This window comes from Mycteria americana, chromosome 5, assembly GCF_035582795.1.
Source record: "Mycteria americana isolate JAX WOST 10 ecotype Jacksonville Zoo and Gardens chromosome 5, USCA_MyAme_1.0, whole genome shotgun sequence".
NCBI lineage: Eukaryota > Metazoa > Chordata > Aves > Ciconiiformes > Ciconiidae > Mycteria > Mycteria americana.
Genome location: NC_134369.1, coordinates 8,193,443 through 8,205,559, shown reverse-complemented (window position 1 = coordinate 8,205,559; position 12,117 = coordinate 8,193,443). Strand labels below are relative to the sequence as shown.

Below are 12,117 nucleotides of genomic sequence, written 5' to 3'. Positions count from 1 at the left end.
GTTAGAAGAGCTTGAAATCTTTATTGACTGTATTTAGGGAGTATATTGATTTCAGAGGACAGGTGTTATATTCGTGGGCGCTCCGGTACCACTGGTGCGGAGAAAAAGGAGAAGAGCACCTCTTCTCCCAGAGCTAAAGGAATTTGTGTTTTCTTTGTCCTGCTTTTTCATCCTGAGCATGACAGTGTGAATAACGGTGCTTGCTCTGTAGGGTGGTTGCAAGACCCACAAGCAGCATCTTCTCTTGGTGACCCTGGTGCAGGGCTGGGAGGACCCGCTCTGCTGCCACGTCCCGTGGTGCCGGGCTAGTCTCAGCATTTGGCTTACGTGTGGGCCAGTTCATGGTGGCCCTTCCACAGCTTTGGGAACTGAGTTTCTCAGGACTTGAGATCACGTCAAGGCTCAGGACACTTCAGTGCCTCACTTCACTGAGCTGTTCTGGTCTCTTTTCTCATCCTGCACCCCAGCTGTGAGGTGATGGTTACCAAACCCGCACGTACTGCTGATGGTACATTTAGTAGAGAAGGAACAAAGCAGCACAACAGGGGACAGCAGCGTAAGGAGAGAGGCAAGAAGATGCAAAGCCAATACAGAAGAGAAAAATAACATCAAACTGGGGGAGGGACAGAGGCTACAAAGAAGAGGGAGACAAATGAGAGCACAGGGATGTGAAGTAGTGGAGATTCACCTGCTTTTCCAGAGCTTAGTTTCTTCCCCAGTTAATAAAATTAAGAAGTGAGAGCTCAGGAACACTCTGTACTTTGAATTTCCTGTAACTGTTGATAAGTGAACCTTTAAAGACCTCAGAATTATGTACATCTTCTCTAATGAACCAGAATCCTTAATGTTACAGGCCGGGCTGGGTATCAGAGTGCAATAGCTCCTTTTCTCCTGAATGTTGCCATTAAATTTTTTTTGGTGTAACCAGCCAACACGGAGAGTTTTAGTTTAAAACAGAGCTGCAAATGATAAAAAATTACCTGGACTTCCTTACTTTTACCTGAGCTGCTCTCCCCCATATGTTACTCTTAAGGCTTCCCACTCCCTAAGCAGCATTTGGCATTTGCCTTTTGCCTTCACTACTGAGAGATGAGCGGAAAAGCTGCAAGGCAGTCATGAAGTTTCCCACGTTTTTGTGCAGGAGATGTCTCCTGAGCGTTGTGGGGAAGGAGTTCGTTCCTTCTGCTCTCCTCTGTCCCTGCTGCGAGCTTTGGTGGCCACTGAGAATAAAGTAATGTAGCTGTACCACACTCGCGGTCCTGAGAGTGAAGGTCCCGGACTAACATCCCTTGATAAAAACCCATGCGAAGTAATTCCCAGACTAGCGCTGTAGGGAAAGCCATTCGCCATTTGCAGTCTCCTGGTTGTAAGTTACCATCCTGTGCCGTTAGCTGGAGTGCGAAAGGCGGGGAGGGATCGCTGAGCAGGGATGGCTGGGGGGCTGCCCTGCTGCGGCAGGCACCCGCCTGGCCCTGGGGACGGGGGACGGAAGAGCCGCTGCTCTGGTGGCTGACAGCTCTGCCTAGCTGTGATAAAATGGGTCCTGGCATTTGAGTGAGTTACTAGCGAGGATGTGTGTATGGTTATAGTGGAAGCAATATAGCCATTCATAAACAAATGCTTCCGTGAAGCCAGCTGTAAAAACAATGATGCTTGCCTTTGAGGTGAAAGGGCAAAACCTTAGCAGAAAGGAGTATAAATAAGAAATAAATTGTTACTTTGTGTAAGTGACTGAAATAGCTGTTCTCGTAGTGCTTTGTCGTAATGACCAGCTCTGATTAACTATAGTTGTTGCTTTATTCAGCCAAACTTAAGGTCTGCTTATCATGCCTTTTTACGGTAGGTTTTTCATGCCTTTTTTTTTTTTTTTAATGTCTAGAAATGATGGCTAAAATGGGTAAGTCAGGAGAGATCCTACTCTGCAGAAGGCATGCTAGATGAAAAATTGAAAACGCTGCATGCCCCAACAGTTAATGATAGCGTTTAATTACAGAGAAATATTTATTCATGTACCAGAATCCTCGGTGTGCTTCTGTATACAAAAGGAAACTACAGATGCTGCATCATACAGATTTTTGCAGCACCTTGTGGAAATGCTACTGTAAATTCAAATGCACAGGTACAAGTACCATAAATCTCACACATCTATTTAACTTGATGTAAAAACATTTCACTACCTTAGTAGGTTAGGTGCTTACTATTATCCTTTTTAAGGAGCAGAGATGGCTGCAGCAGAGGGCCTCTGTACTTGTTGTAACAAGGATAGGAAGGATAAGAGTTTCACCTGAATTCCGTCACAAATAAAGCATGCAAGCTTTGTATATTGTAGAATGGAGTTTACATTACATATACTATTTTTAATTCATCTGTTTTGTCCTTCCTTCTTGGGAAGGACAATTAGGAGGTATTTCAGCACATAGGTTTGCCCACTGAAATTCAAAGAGTGGCGCCTTGGATTTTTAAAAACTTCAGCCAGAACTGTCTGCCATGAAGTCCTGGGATGCTGTAACATAAATAATTTGGTAATTGAAATGCTGCAAAGCCAGGAGAAGAGAGGAGGTGGCAAGAAATAGTAGCAGGGATGAGATTTGGAACTCAGAAATCACTGGCACCAGTTTCCATAGTTATCACTCTAGACCTTTATCAGGCTTAAAGTTTCTGTCTCTCTCTCTCTTTTTTTAGTGTTTGGGGTTACTATATGTGCTTAAACTTACAAGGAAGGTATCTGAGGCTATGTGCCATTCTACTCGGGCAATTCTAGATGGTTAGGATAAAAAAAACTGTGTAAGAGGAATTCAGTTCCTTCTAATAACATGATACAGCTGGAGTGATTTGGTTGTCTCCGTTAGTAGCTAAGAAACCTCTCTGTGGGCTGGGTTATTAAAAGGAATTTCCTTACAGGGCTCAGGAGATTCCTGGTATCCAAGTTCATCTTGAAAGACTATATTGGAATGTTTAGGTTTATTTAGAATAATAAATTTAAACATGGGATTCAGAAAATAATACTGGACATTCATAAAGACCTGCCTCAATATTTTTAGTTGACTGTAATTTCTGTTTGCGTTCTCTGTGTACTTTCTCTTTGGTTTTTATCCTCTGTAAAAACTTCAGGAAAGGACCATGTTCTTTCTTTCAAAACTAGTTCTGAAATACAGTACCTAGTGCTGTCAAATGGATATTGGGCTCCTTCTAGAAGCGGAGTTTAGTTCAGGTTTTAGATTTCTCCTCTTCTGACTTACAAAAGGGAGAAGCAATTCCCAACAAACAGCAGCATCGCCATCCAAAAATATGTTTAAAAATATCTTTGAATATCAAACTTGCTTCTTATACTTAAATGTTTACAAGTAAAAGCACAAAACATGATCACAGGGTAAAATTTCAAAAGCGGCTAATTGCTTTAGCACACTGGAGAATGTTACATTCTCAGAGTTATTAAAAAGCTGATGTCCTGCTTTTAGACAGCAGCCCATGCTTTTAAAACCTTTGTGATATTTAAAAAATATTTTATCTTATGTCTTCTTTTTCCTTTCAGTTTATTTTCCTTGTGATTATTCTTGCTGTCCCTGCTTATTATTTTTTCCCTTATCATTATGGGAATTTATCCATGTTACGTTAGTATTGGTAGGCAGTTAAGTCCGAGCCCCAGTATGTTTTGTAGTTTACCGACAGTGTACTCAAAAATCATAGTTTTGAAAGGATGGATTTCAGTTCCATGTATAAAAATTGAGAAGTTACGTAATATATACTGTATTATAGAACAAAAATTAAAATAGTTATCAGAAGTTTCTTGTTTATGTATTTGCGATTTTTCTACTCATAAGAAAAGCTCTGTCCACCTTTCTGGGATACAGATAAAAGGAGGCATTTGGAGGGATTTTTTCAGAAATATCGACTAGGCTTTACCAGGCTGTGAGGTAGAGGGAGGCATCTGCCTACTGCTTTGTGCATTGTAAGCCTCAAAGACTTTCATTTAAAAATGAGCAAACAAATAATGTGAACAAGTTCAGAGAGGAGAGAAACAGGGGGATGTTTTTTGTGATTGTATGTGTTTCCTCATTGATTGATTTATTGATCTTAAGGTAGGTAGGTAAGTAGATATTGGAAGTATCCTGATAGAGGTGTGTTTTTCAGTCCTGTGGACAGAAAAAGAAGTTCTGCTGCTCACAGAAAGGTCCCTGTCAATAAGGCAGAAAAATTTGGGGCAGAATCTAGATCTGGGTCCTGTATTCGTAATTCTCATTTCCTTCAGTAAGTTCTCCTTCAGTAAGTAGTGAAGAATTGATATCCAGACTTGTTTCTCTTTTAAATAAAGATTGTACTTTGTCTGGAAAATCTTGCCCTTTGCATTTGCTGGCCTTTTGCAGTGTGAAAATATATGTACATGAACATACCAAGACATTGTCTGTGATAATTATGATTAGCTTAATTACTTTCTGTATAATTGTTTCTCAAGATGACCTCCTTTTTGATGGCTTTTATTCATTTATTTTAGAAAAAAAGAGACTTAATTGGAATTGTAAATTACAGAGACAAAGGGTACGTTATGGGAAGTAGGTCCAGATCTGTTTGTGTCAGACAGTGACTGTTGGGTTTTATATTCTTAAGATTCATGGAGAGAAATAATTTAAATTGATACAATATGTGCGTGCACAAGGTAATATCAACAACCAATATATTATTTCAAAATCTGGTGAGTTTCTTTAGAGAGGATTAGGTTATATAGTGTGGGGGGACTCCGAAAAGAAAATAGAATTGTGTATTGATGCCTTTAGAAATATTATTTTGAGGGCAATAAAATGTTCCCTGAAATTCCCTCCTGAGTGGAGAAAATGGAGTTTGTTTGCAGTAATTGCATTTTCTAGCATTTGCTTTCGCACTTTCCAATATGAGTTAAGCCAATTGGAACCTGTGATTTCGTTTTGCTTATTGGCAAAAGTACCATGTAAATTGATCTGTGATGCATTTATAGAGAATGCTTTGAAAATTTTGAAATAGAGATGGCTTTTTCTTATTAGATTTAGATAGTATTAGGGTTCATTTCTATATTTTAGCCTAATGTAATAGTAACCAAAAATGTTCCTTTTCAATTTAGTCTTAATCAAGTTCAAGGAGAACATTTCTACTTAGCCCCACTGGCACTGCAAAGGCAGAGTTTATGTTCCTGTTCTCAGCCTTGATATTCAGAGTTCAAGATCTGAGCCATTCAAAACCACACCGCGTTGAAATCGGCCTAAAACTTGTCAGCCCTGGTACATTATTAGGATCTTGGTGGAAGAGAAAATGTAAAATTGTGTTGGACAGAATATAACATATTTCTACGCATTTGCAGTGTACATGCACTATAAACCTTAAACTACAGGGGGTTAGATGCAAATCTCATTGTAACTGTAAATATGGGGTGATTCTGTTTAGAGGAACACCCTTCAGCTCTGCCAGACAAAAGATGTTCTTGCCTGAAAACCTTATATATTTTCCCAAGTGAATGCTATTCACTTAAAGGATCCCTTTAAAGCGCGCATATAGCACCAAAGCAGTCGTGGTAGTCCTTTATGTATTGCTTTGCTATGGGAAAGAGAAGAGTAGCAGGAACTACTGTTTCTGCAAGAAGCATTTCTAAAAATGAAGGGGAAAAAGAAGGCTATTGTGATTTCCAGGGAGGGTGTTGTTTTCAGAATTTGCTAAATGTAAAGGGAGACTTCATAGCTGTCAGCTTTTTTGATTTTAAGTTGGGTGAATTTTTTTTTTTTCCCCTTGAAAGCTCCATCTTTTAGGTTACATAATTACAGCCCCAAAAAGAAAGCCTTTCCAGGGACTAGTAAGCAGGGAAATCTGTGCTCCTGCTGTTTCAGATTTCTTAACTTTAAAGTCAATTTGGGGAACTTTTTACACCTAAGGTTGGCAGTGCTGTGAGCTGCAAAATGTGGAGGCTTTTCTGTTTTTGAGGTTAGACTAAACAAAAACTTCAGATTCTGTCTGTTTCAAAACAAATAAATGTCATGTATTAATTGATTAAAACTTTAGTGAAGCTTTCCGTGTTTCAAGAAAAATATTTCAATAACAGTAGCCCAGTGAAATTCAAAACAACTTTGAGATCAAAACCCAACATGTCATGTCAGATTAATGATAAGGAAGACATGGGACACTGAAGTGAAACAAAAGATTGTCGCTTATGTTGTGCTACATTTTTTCTTTTAACAGAGAGGAGAAGGATATTAATCACAAACAGTTACATTAGAATAATGTTATGGTTGAGACATAAATACATAAAAGCAAGGAATTGTTACCAATGTCAAAGCATCATTAAATCAGACCCCAAGTTAACTAGGTTCTGCTGTATACAGTTCATACTGCACTTGGCGGTGTTATGGCCCAGGGTTGTGCAAAATTCACTTTACCTATGGGAGAGCGAGCGAGTGGATGCGCTTTGTATTAGGTACCACTGATTCTGCAGTATCAGACTTCTCCTAAGTGCCCGTATAGGTTAAGTAGCACCTGTATCTGCGGTCGCTCAGAGAGGACCGTATCTGCTGCAATACCTTGGCATTCCATAGCTGAGTTATAGGTGCCAAGGCAAGATTCACTCAATACTTCCTTGCTTTCATGGGTTTATGACTCAACCTTGGCATTATTGTAACGTAGTTTTTTGTGTTTAATGTTTCTTAGACTTGGTTTTCCATTGCCAGCATGGAAGAAATCCTAATGCATGAGTTTCAGAGGAGAAGGTAGCAGTCTGAACCTGCTGTGTGGCTCGATCCGCAAGTGTGAGTATTAACGCTAGAGCTGTCAGGCCTTGTGAAAATTAATGAAGCCTGACGGTTACAGAGTGAAAGGTCAGAGGCAGAGCTTGCACTTACCTAACATTTCTGTTTTGTTGTGTCTAACAGTGTTTTCAACAAAGGGGAGCTTTAATGTACAAGCTTTAGATTTATCACAGGAATTCAAGGGTCTCAGCCTTTGCTTCTCCCTGTGCTGTGGTCTGATGTTTTCTTTGCATAAAGGCAAAACAGTTAAACTTTCATTTGTCTATCCTTTTGCTGTGTTGCCCGCGTGTGTTTTGCCTGTATTTTTCTTTCTCCAAAATTTTCTTTTGGGGGGGGGGGGGTGGGGAGAAGCATCTGAACTGATGATAGCTTAAAAAGCTGGTGGAGTACTTTTCATCAAGAAGATTTTGAGAGATCTTCTACTTCAGCTCTTTGTACTTCTTTAGAAGCATGCTCTGTTTTTGTGCATGTTCTGTCTTTTATTTGCTTGCTTTTTTGTTTTTAGGTATTTCATTCTGTAGATTTCTACAGACACAGAGAGGTAAAATGCATAGAAATACACGGGTTACGTTTTGAGCCAGTGTGTTGGTTGACGTCAGTTTTAGCTATTCCATTGAGGACTTTGTGAAGGCTGCTTGATTAAAACAGCCAGAATATTTTCACAGTTGGTCAATCTCATCCTAGAAGAGCTGCTTGTTTTCCTATCTAGTTTTGGATCTCAGTACCTGCAGTTGATTGTTGGTGTGGGAAGTCCAGCTTACCATTTGAAAGCTTGAGTCTATATAACTGTACTTACACAGTCTAACTCATTTGCTGTCGAAGGAGAAACCAGAGCCTTTCAGATATTCTGTCTTTCTTTTAAAAAGCTGAAAGGGGCCTGTGTGTGTTGCGAATGTGCTGTAAATGCTGGGAAGAGAGAGTAACCGTGGGCCTGAGATGGACCGGGCTTTCCATGAGAAACCTCTATGAAGAGTTAGAGAGCTGCTGCTGAACAGTAGCAGGTTCTGCTGGTTGCCCTCGCCTGCTGCCCATCGGCGGGCAGCTGTGCCCAGGCAACTGGTAGCAACCTGTGCTGCTGTGGGGACTGGAAGTCCATAGGAATGACACAAAATCTGCTCCTTCAGTGTTTATCTCTGGATGTGTATGTGGTTGGTTATAGGTGAATGCTCCATGGCCAGTTTTGCATTTTGGAAGCACGTATGATATACTATAAATAGGAGATGATTCACTTGCACAGGCATCTCACTTGTACAGATTTTCCCTCTTTTTGAAGGGGCTACGATTTGTACTTCAAGATTTCTCAGCCCATTTCTCAACATATGGCCAAAGGGTCTATGAGGCTATGAAATGGGCATGAAAACGCTTCATGTTTCGTGGAAGTGTTATGTGGTTTGAATAGTTAATGCATGCGGATGCATATTCAGAGCTTCACATCAAAAGCACTTGTGTAGCATTTGTGTGTAAATACAAGTTTGTACCACTGTAGAGACAGCTAGTATTACACTATTTCTTATTCCCCTACTTCCCTGTGGGTTTTGTAGGTAACAATACTCAAAAATAATGTGATTTTCTGTTTTTATAGGGACTCAGCAGTTAACATTCATTGCCAGTCAGACTCCTTTTCATGTCTGGCAGCTCTACAGAACTTGGGTTGTGTGACTAAATTGTACTCGTATGAAGCATGCCATTAAAACGGGAACGGTTGTTCAACAGATTAAGGACTCCTAGGATCAAGTACTTAAGGTGAACTTAAAAAAACACTGGAACACCTACTTACGTAGGTTAAAAAAACCCAACAACCCGCCACCCCTCCCAGCTTCCCCCCTCGTCCTGTGTAATAGATGCATTAAAAGTCAGTCTGTTGCTCAGCTAGCACTTTAAAGGGATGTAAGTGGTTGCAGCCAGCAAAAGAAGGTCCTGCCTTACCAGCGTTCACAGAGCCTCATTCCTTTTTTGCTACATCAATTTTCAGCTGGATCAGTTTCCTGATCCACTGTGCTCTGCAGCCACCAAATCCTCGTGTTGGCAAAGAGGCATGGTGGCACAAGAGTGAGGATGAACACTTGGGGGAAAAAGGTATGTGGGACTGTAGCTTGAGGGTTGACTTATTACAGAACTCTTCTGAGACTCCCAGATTAATGTATTTACTGTAAACAGTTCTGTTTTTACAAGTTATTCACAGTTAACTGTCTTTGCTTTTATTTGAGGAATAGTGATGCTGACCTTTTGTCTTCCAGAAGAGAACAACTTGTCTAATTGCAGTATTTTCTTGATCAATGATTACATTGTGCCCTTGCTTCTGCTGTTGAGGGCAGGTGTTGAAAAACATCTTAGCCAAAATAATATAAGTATCTGTTGAAGGTATGCACACACACACACACAGAGGCGCACCCTGTGTGTGTATATACACATAAATATATAGGATTTAAAATACTCCAGTATAAGTGACTCTACTTCACAGACTTGGTGCCCTAATCATCATTTTTAGTAGCTGTAATTTTAGCCTTTTGATCTCACCTGTTAAACATTTAAGTATTTTTAATTTAAACTCAGTTATTACTCTGGGAGTTGATAATTGGGGTTTCTGAAGTGCTCATCCCAGCAAACAGATCAAACTCTTTTCCTAGTTTGGAAAGCGATTCCTTATATCTGTTTTCTAGATTCACAGTATAAATTAGAATGACTACTATTACTGATGCATGATGAGAAATTTAATAGGAAATTAGACTAATAAAGACCAAATGTAACTAACAAAAATTTAGTGAAGGAAAATGAGGAAATGCTTTTCAACCTGTGTATTGTGCTACAGCCTCTCTCTCTGTACAGACAGCACAGATGTAGATATGCAGAGATTAATCTGGTCAAGATGAAACGAGAATACCATGGAGTAGGAGATTTTTGTGTGTGCCTGTTCATGCTTCCATATTAAACACAGAAGGTCAGCAGCTTATAGACAAAGGGCAGGACTGCCTAAAGAAAACACAGCAGAATATTTCACAAATTGTATCAGAGAGAATGAATGTTGTGCACTGCCACAGGGCCTTTCAGGAAGGGAAAACCTGAATGCAATGAATAAATAGCTAATCTGATTGCAGGTAATTTATTACTGTGATTAGTGCTATATAGTCTTTCCTCAGGGAGGAGAAAAGAAATGGATGAGACTTCCTCTTGCTGTGCTCCCCTTTGCTTGGGCTTGGCTTTTGACGTGTTTGCATTTTGATGAGTGGTGTTGCTCATTGCTAGCTCCCGGGCCAGCTCCGGAAAAGGAAAGCAAAATGTGACTGGTTATCAATTTCGGGAACTAAGTGGGAAGCGTGGTCCGACCTTGGTGCCCATCCTATGGTAAATATTAAGGTATGTACAAATATGGAGTGAAGCACAACTCATCTCACTGCTGGACGGGGGACCTGGGTCTGCAGCCGTTACAGCCGCAGCCAGCGCTGGTTACCGTCCGGCTCACGGGCTATGGGTGTGCAGTACCGCTGAGCTAGAGCTTACAGGTAGATGTTGGAGGACTTTGGTCCCCGTGGGGTTTCTCCTCCAGGGCCCGTTTCGCCTTATTCCTCAGTCCTGGTGTTGGTCCTTGGGTTTCATTGGGTTTCATTCCCTGAGCTCCCCGGTGGCACCGGGGAGAGGCTGTTCTCTCCCAAGGACCCCCGGCTCCCTCGTACCTTCCTGGCTCTCAAGAACTGACCAAGCGGAGCCTCTGCTTAGCCTTAATAAAATCAACAGCTGTCCTGACACCAATTGCAGTAAATACTGTTTGGTTTTCCCTACAGATTTCAGGTGCTGATATAACATCTATAACATTACATTTATATGTTTTAATAATCACTGATGTCACCATTGGTTTGTCTTTTTGTGTCCTTTGTGTCTTCAAATTAAGCCCTCTTTTCAAGGTGTCAAGATAAAAAAACATTGACTTCAAGCAAAATGTTCCAGACTTAATTGGACATAATATGTGCTGATTTTCAAATCTATCAAAATGCATGGGAGACAGTGTAAAACCTGAACATTTATCCAGTAAGATGAGAAGTTTTCTCTGCTAAAACGGGCAAATGTTGAGAACTTGGCAGAAGCCTGAATTTAACTTCTCCATCCTACTTCTCCGAGAATTTAATCACATCTAGCTTCTTTTGGGGGATTGATAGTTATGACAAGTGTATCAAATTTCACGCCACTGGTATCTTTTATGTTTCCTGAGAGAGGAGAAAATAGCAATTTTACCTTGTGCCCAGGAGTCGCAGAAAGCAGGAATTGTAGGTACCTGCCACATCGAGTTTTTAAATAAAAATGAATTGCAGAGCATCAAGTAGCAGAGATGGGGAAGGGGAGGGAAGAGAGTGAGGCATAAACTGTAGAGGAGCATTTATTGCATCTCCCCCAGCTTTTAATCTAACGCAGCACCGCGGAGAGTTATGAATATGTATGATCTGCATTTTATTCAGATGTGAGGTGTCTATGAAGATGTCTGCTTGTTTTTTTCAGGGGATTTATAGCTTTTTGGTTTCTATCCAGAATTAACTAATTTTGCAAAAATGATGCTTATATACATATCTTGTGTAATTCCTGTTTCCGTGCTGTAAATATTGAAAAGCAGAGGGTTTTGACTGGTTCCCCTTAAGTCTTCTTTAGGGGAAAGTTAATCTTGTTGTAAATACTTACAGCTTTACTTTGAAACTTACTTTTTTAAAAAAAACACAAACCCAAACAGTTTTGAAAGTTGAAAGACAAGTTTTAAACTAGCAAAGCCACATCTGTTTAGGAGAACTGTATTCACGAGAAATATATAGCATCCGATTCTATGTTCCTCAATGCAGATGTTGGGAGTGCCAGAACTGGAAGACAGAGCCATAGATTTCCACATGCATTTTGCTGCTGGGGGGGGAGGGGGGGTGTCCAAAACCAACCTTTTCTAAATTATTATTAGGAATATACCCCAAAATGAATGATTTGGTGTAAGACTAGGAAATCAGGCTTATGGTGAAGGCAGTAGAAGGGAGATGTGAGTCTGGTTTTAGCTTTGATGCAAACTTATGTATGATTTTTGGCAAGTCACAGTGGGACAGATTTTGTAAAAGAACCTAACTTCTGTGAAGATACCACAGTATGGGGCCATATTTTTAAGGGAGCTCAGCACCCAGTATGTTTATTTGGAAGATCTGGCACTGGTTGTTGGTACCAAGTGCTTGAAAATCTGTCTCTGAACTCCAAAAATCTGGCTCCATGGGCCTGATCCATGCCTCGTTCCAAACAATGGAAATAGTTGCCCTGACTTGAGGCGATCAAGCCTGTACTCTTTATCTCTGACCCTCATGGTAAATTAGTTAACCACATTTCCTTTTTCCTACCATAT

At 40.4% G+C, this 12,117-nt stretch overlaps 1 protein-coding gene across 4 annotated transcripts in view; it reads left to right on the top strand.

The window, feature by feature from the left end:
- MPPED2 (metallophosphoesterase domain containing 2) overlaps positions 1-12,117 on the top strand; it is a 110,982-nt gene that overhangs the window by 49,581 nt on the left and 49,284 nt on the right. The gene's annotated exons all lie outside the window — the stretch shown is intronic.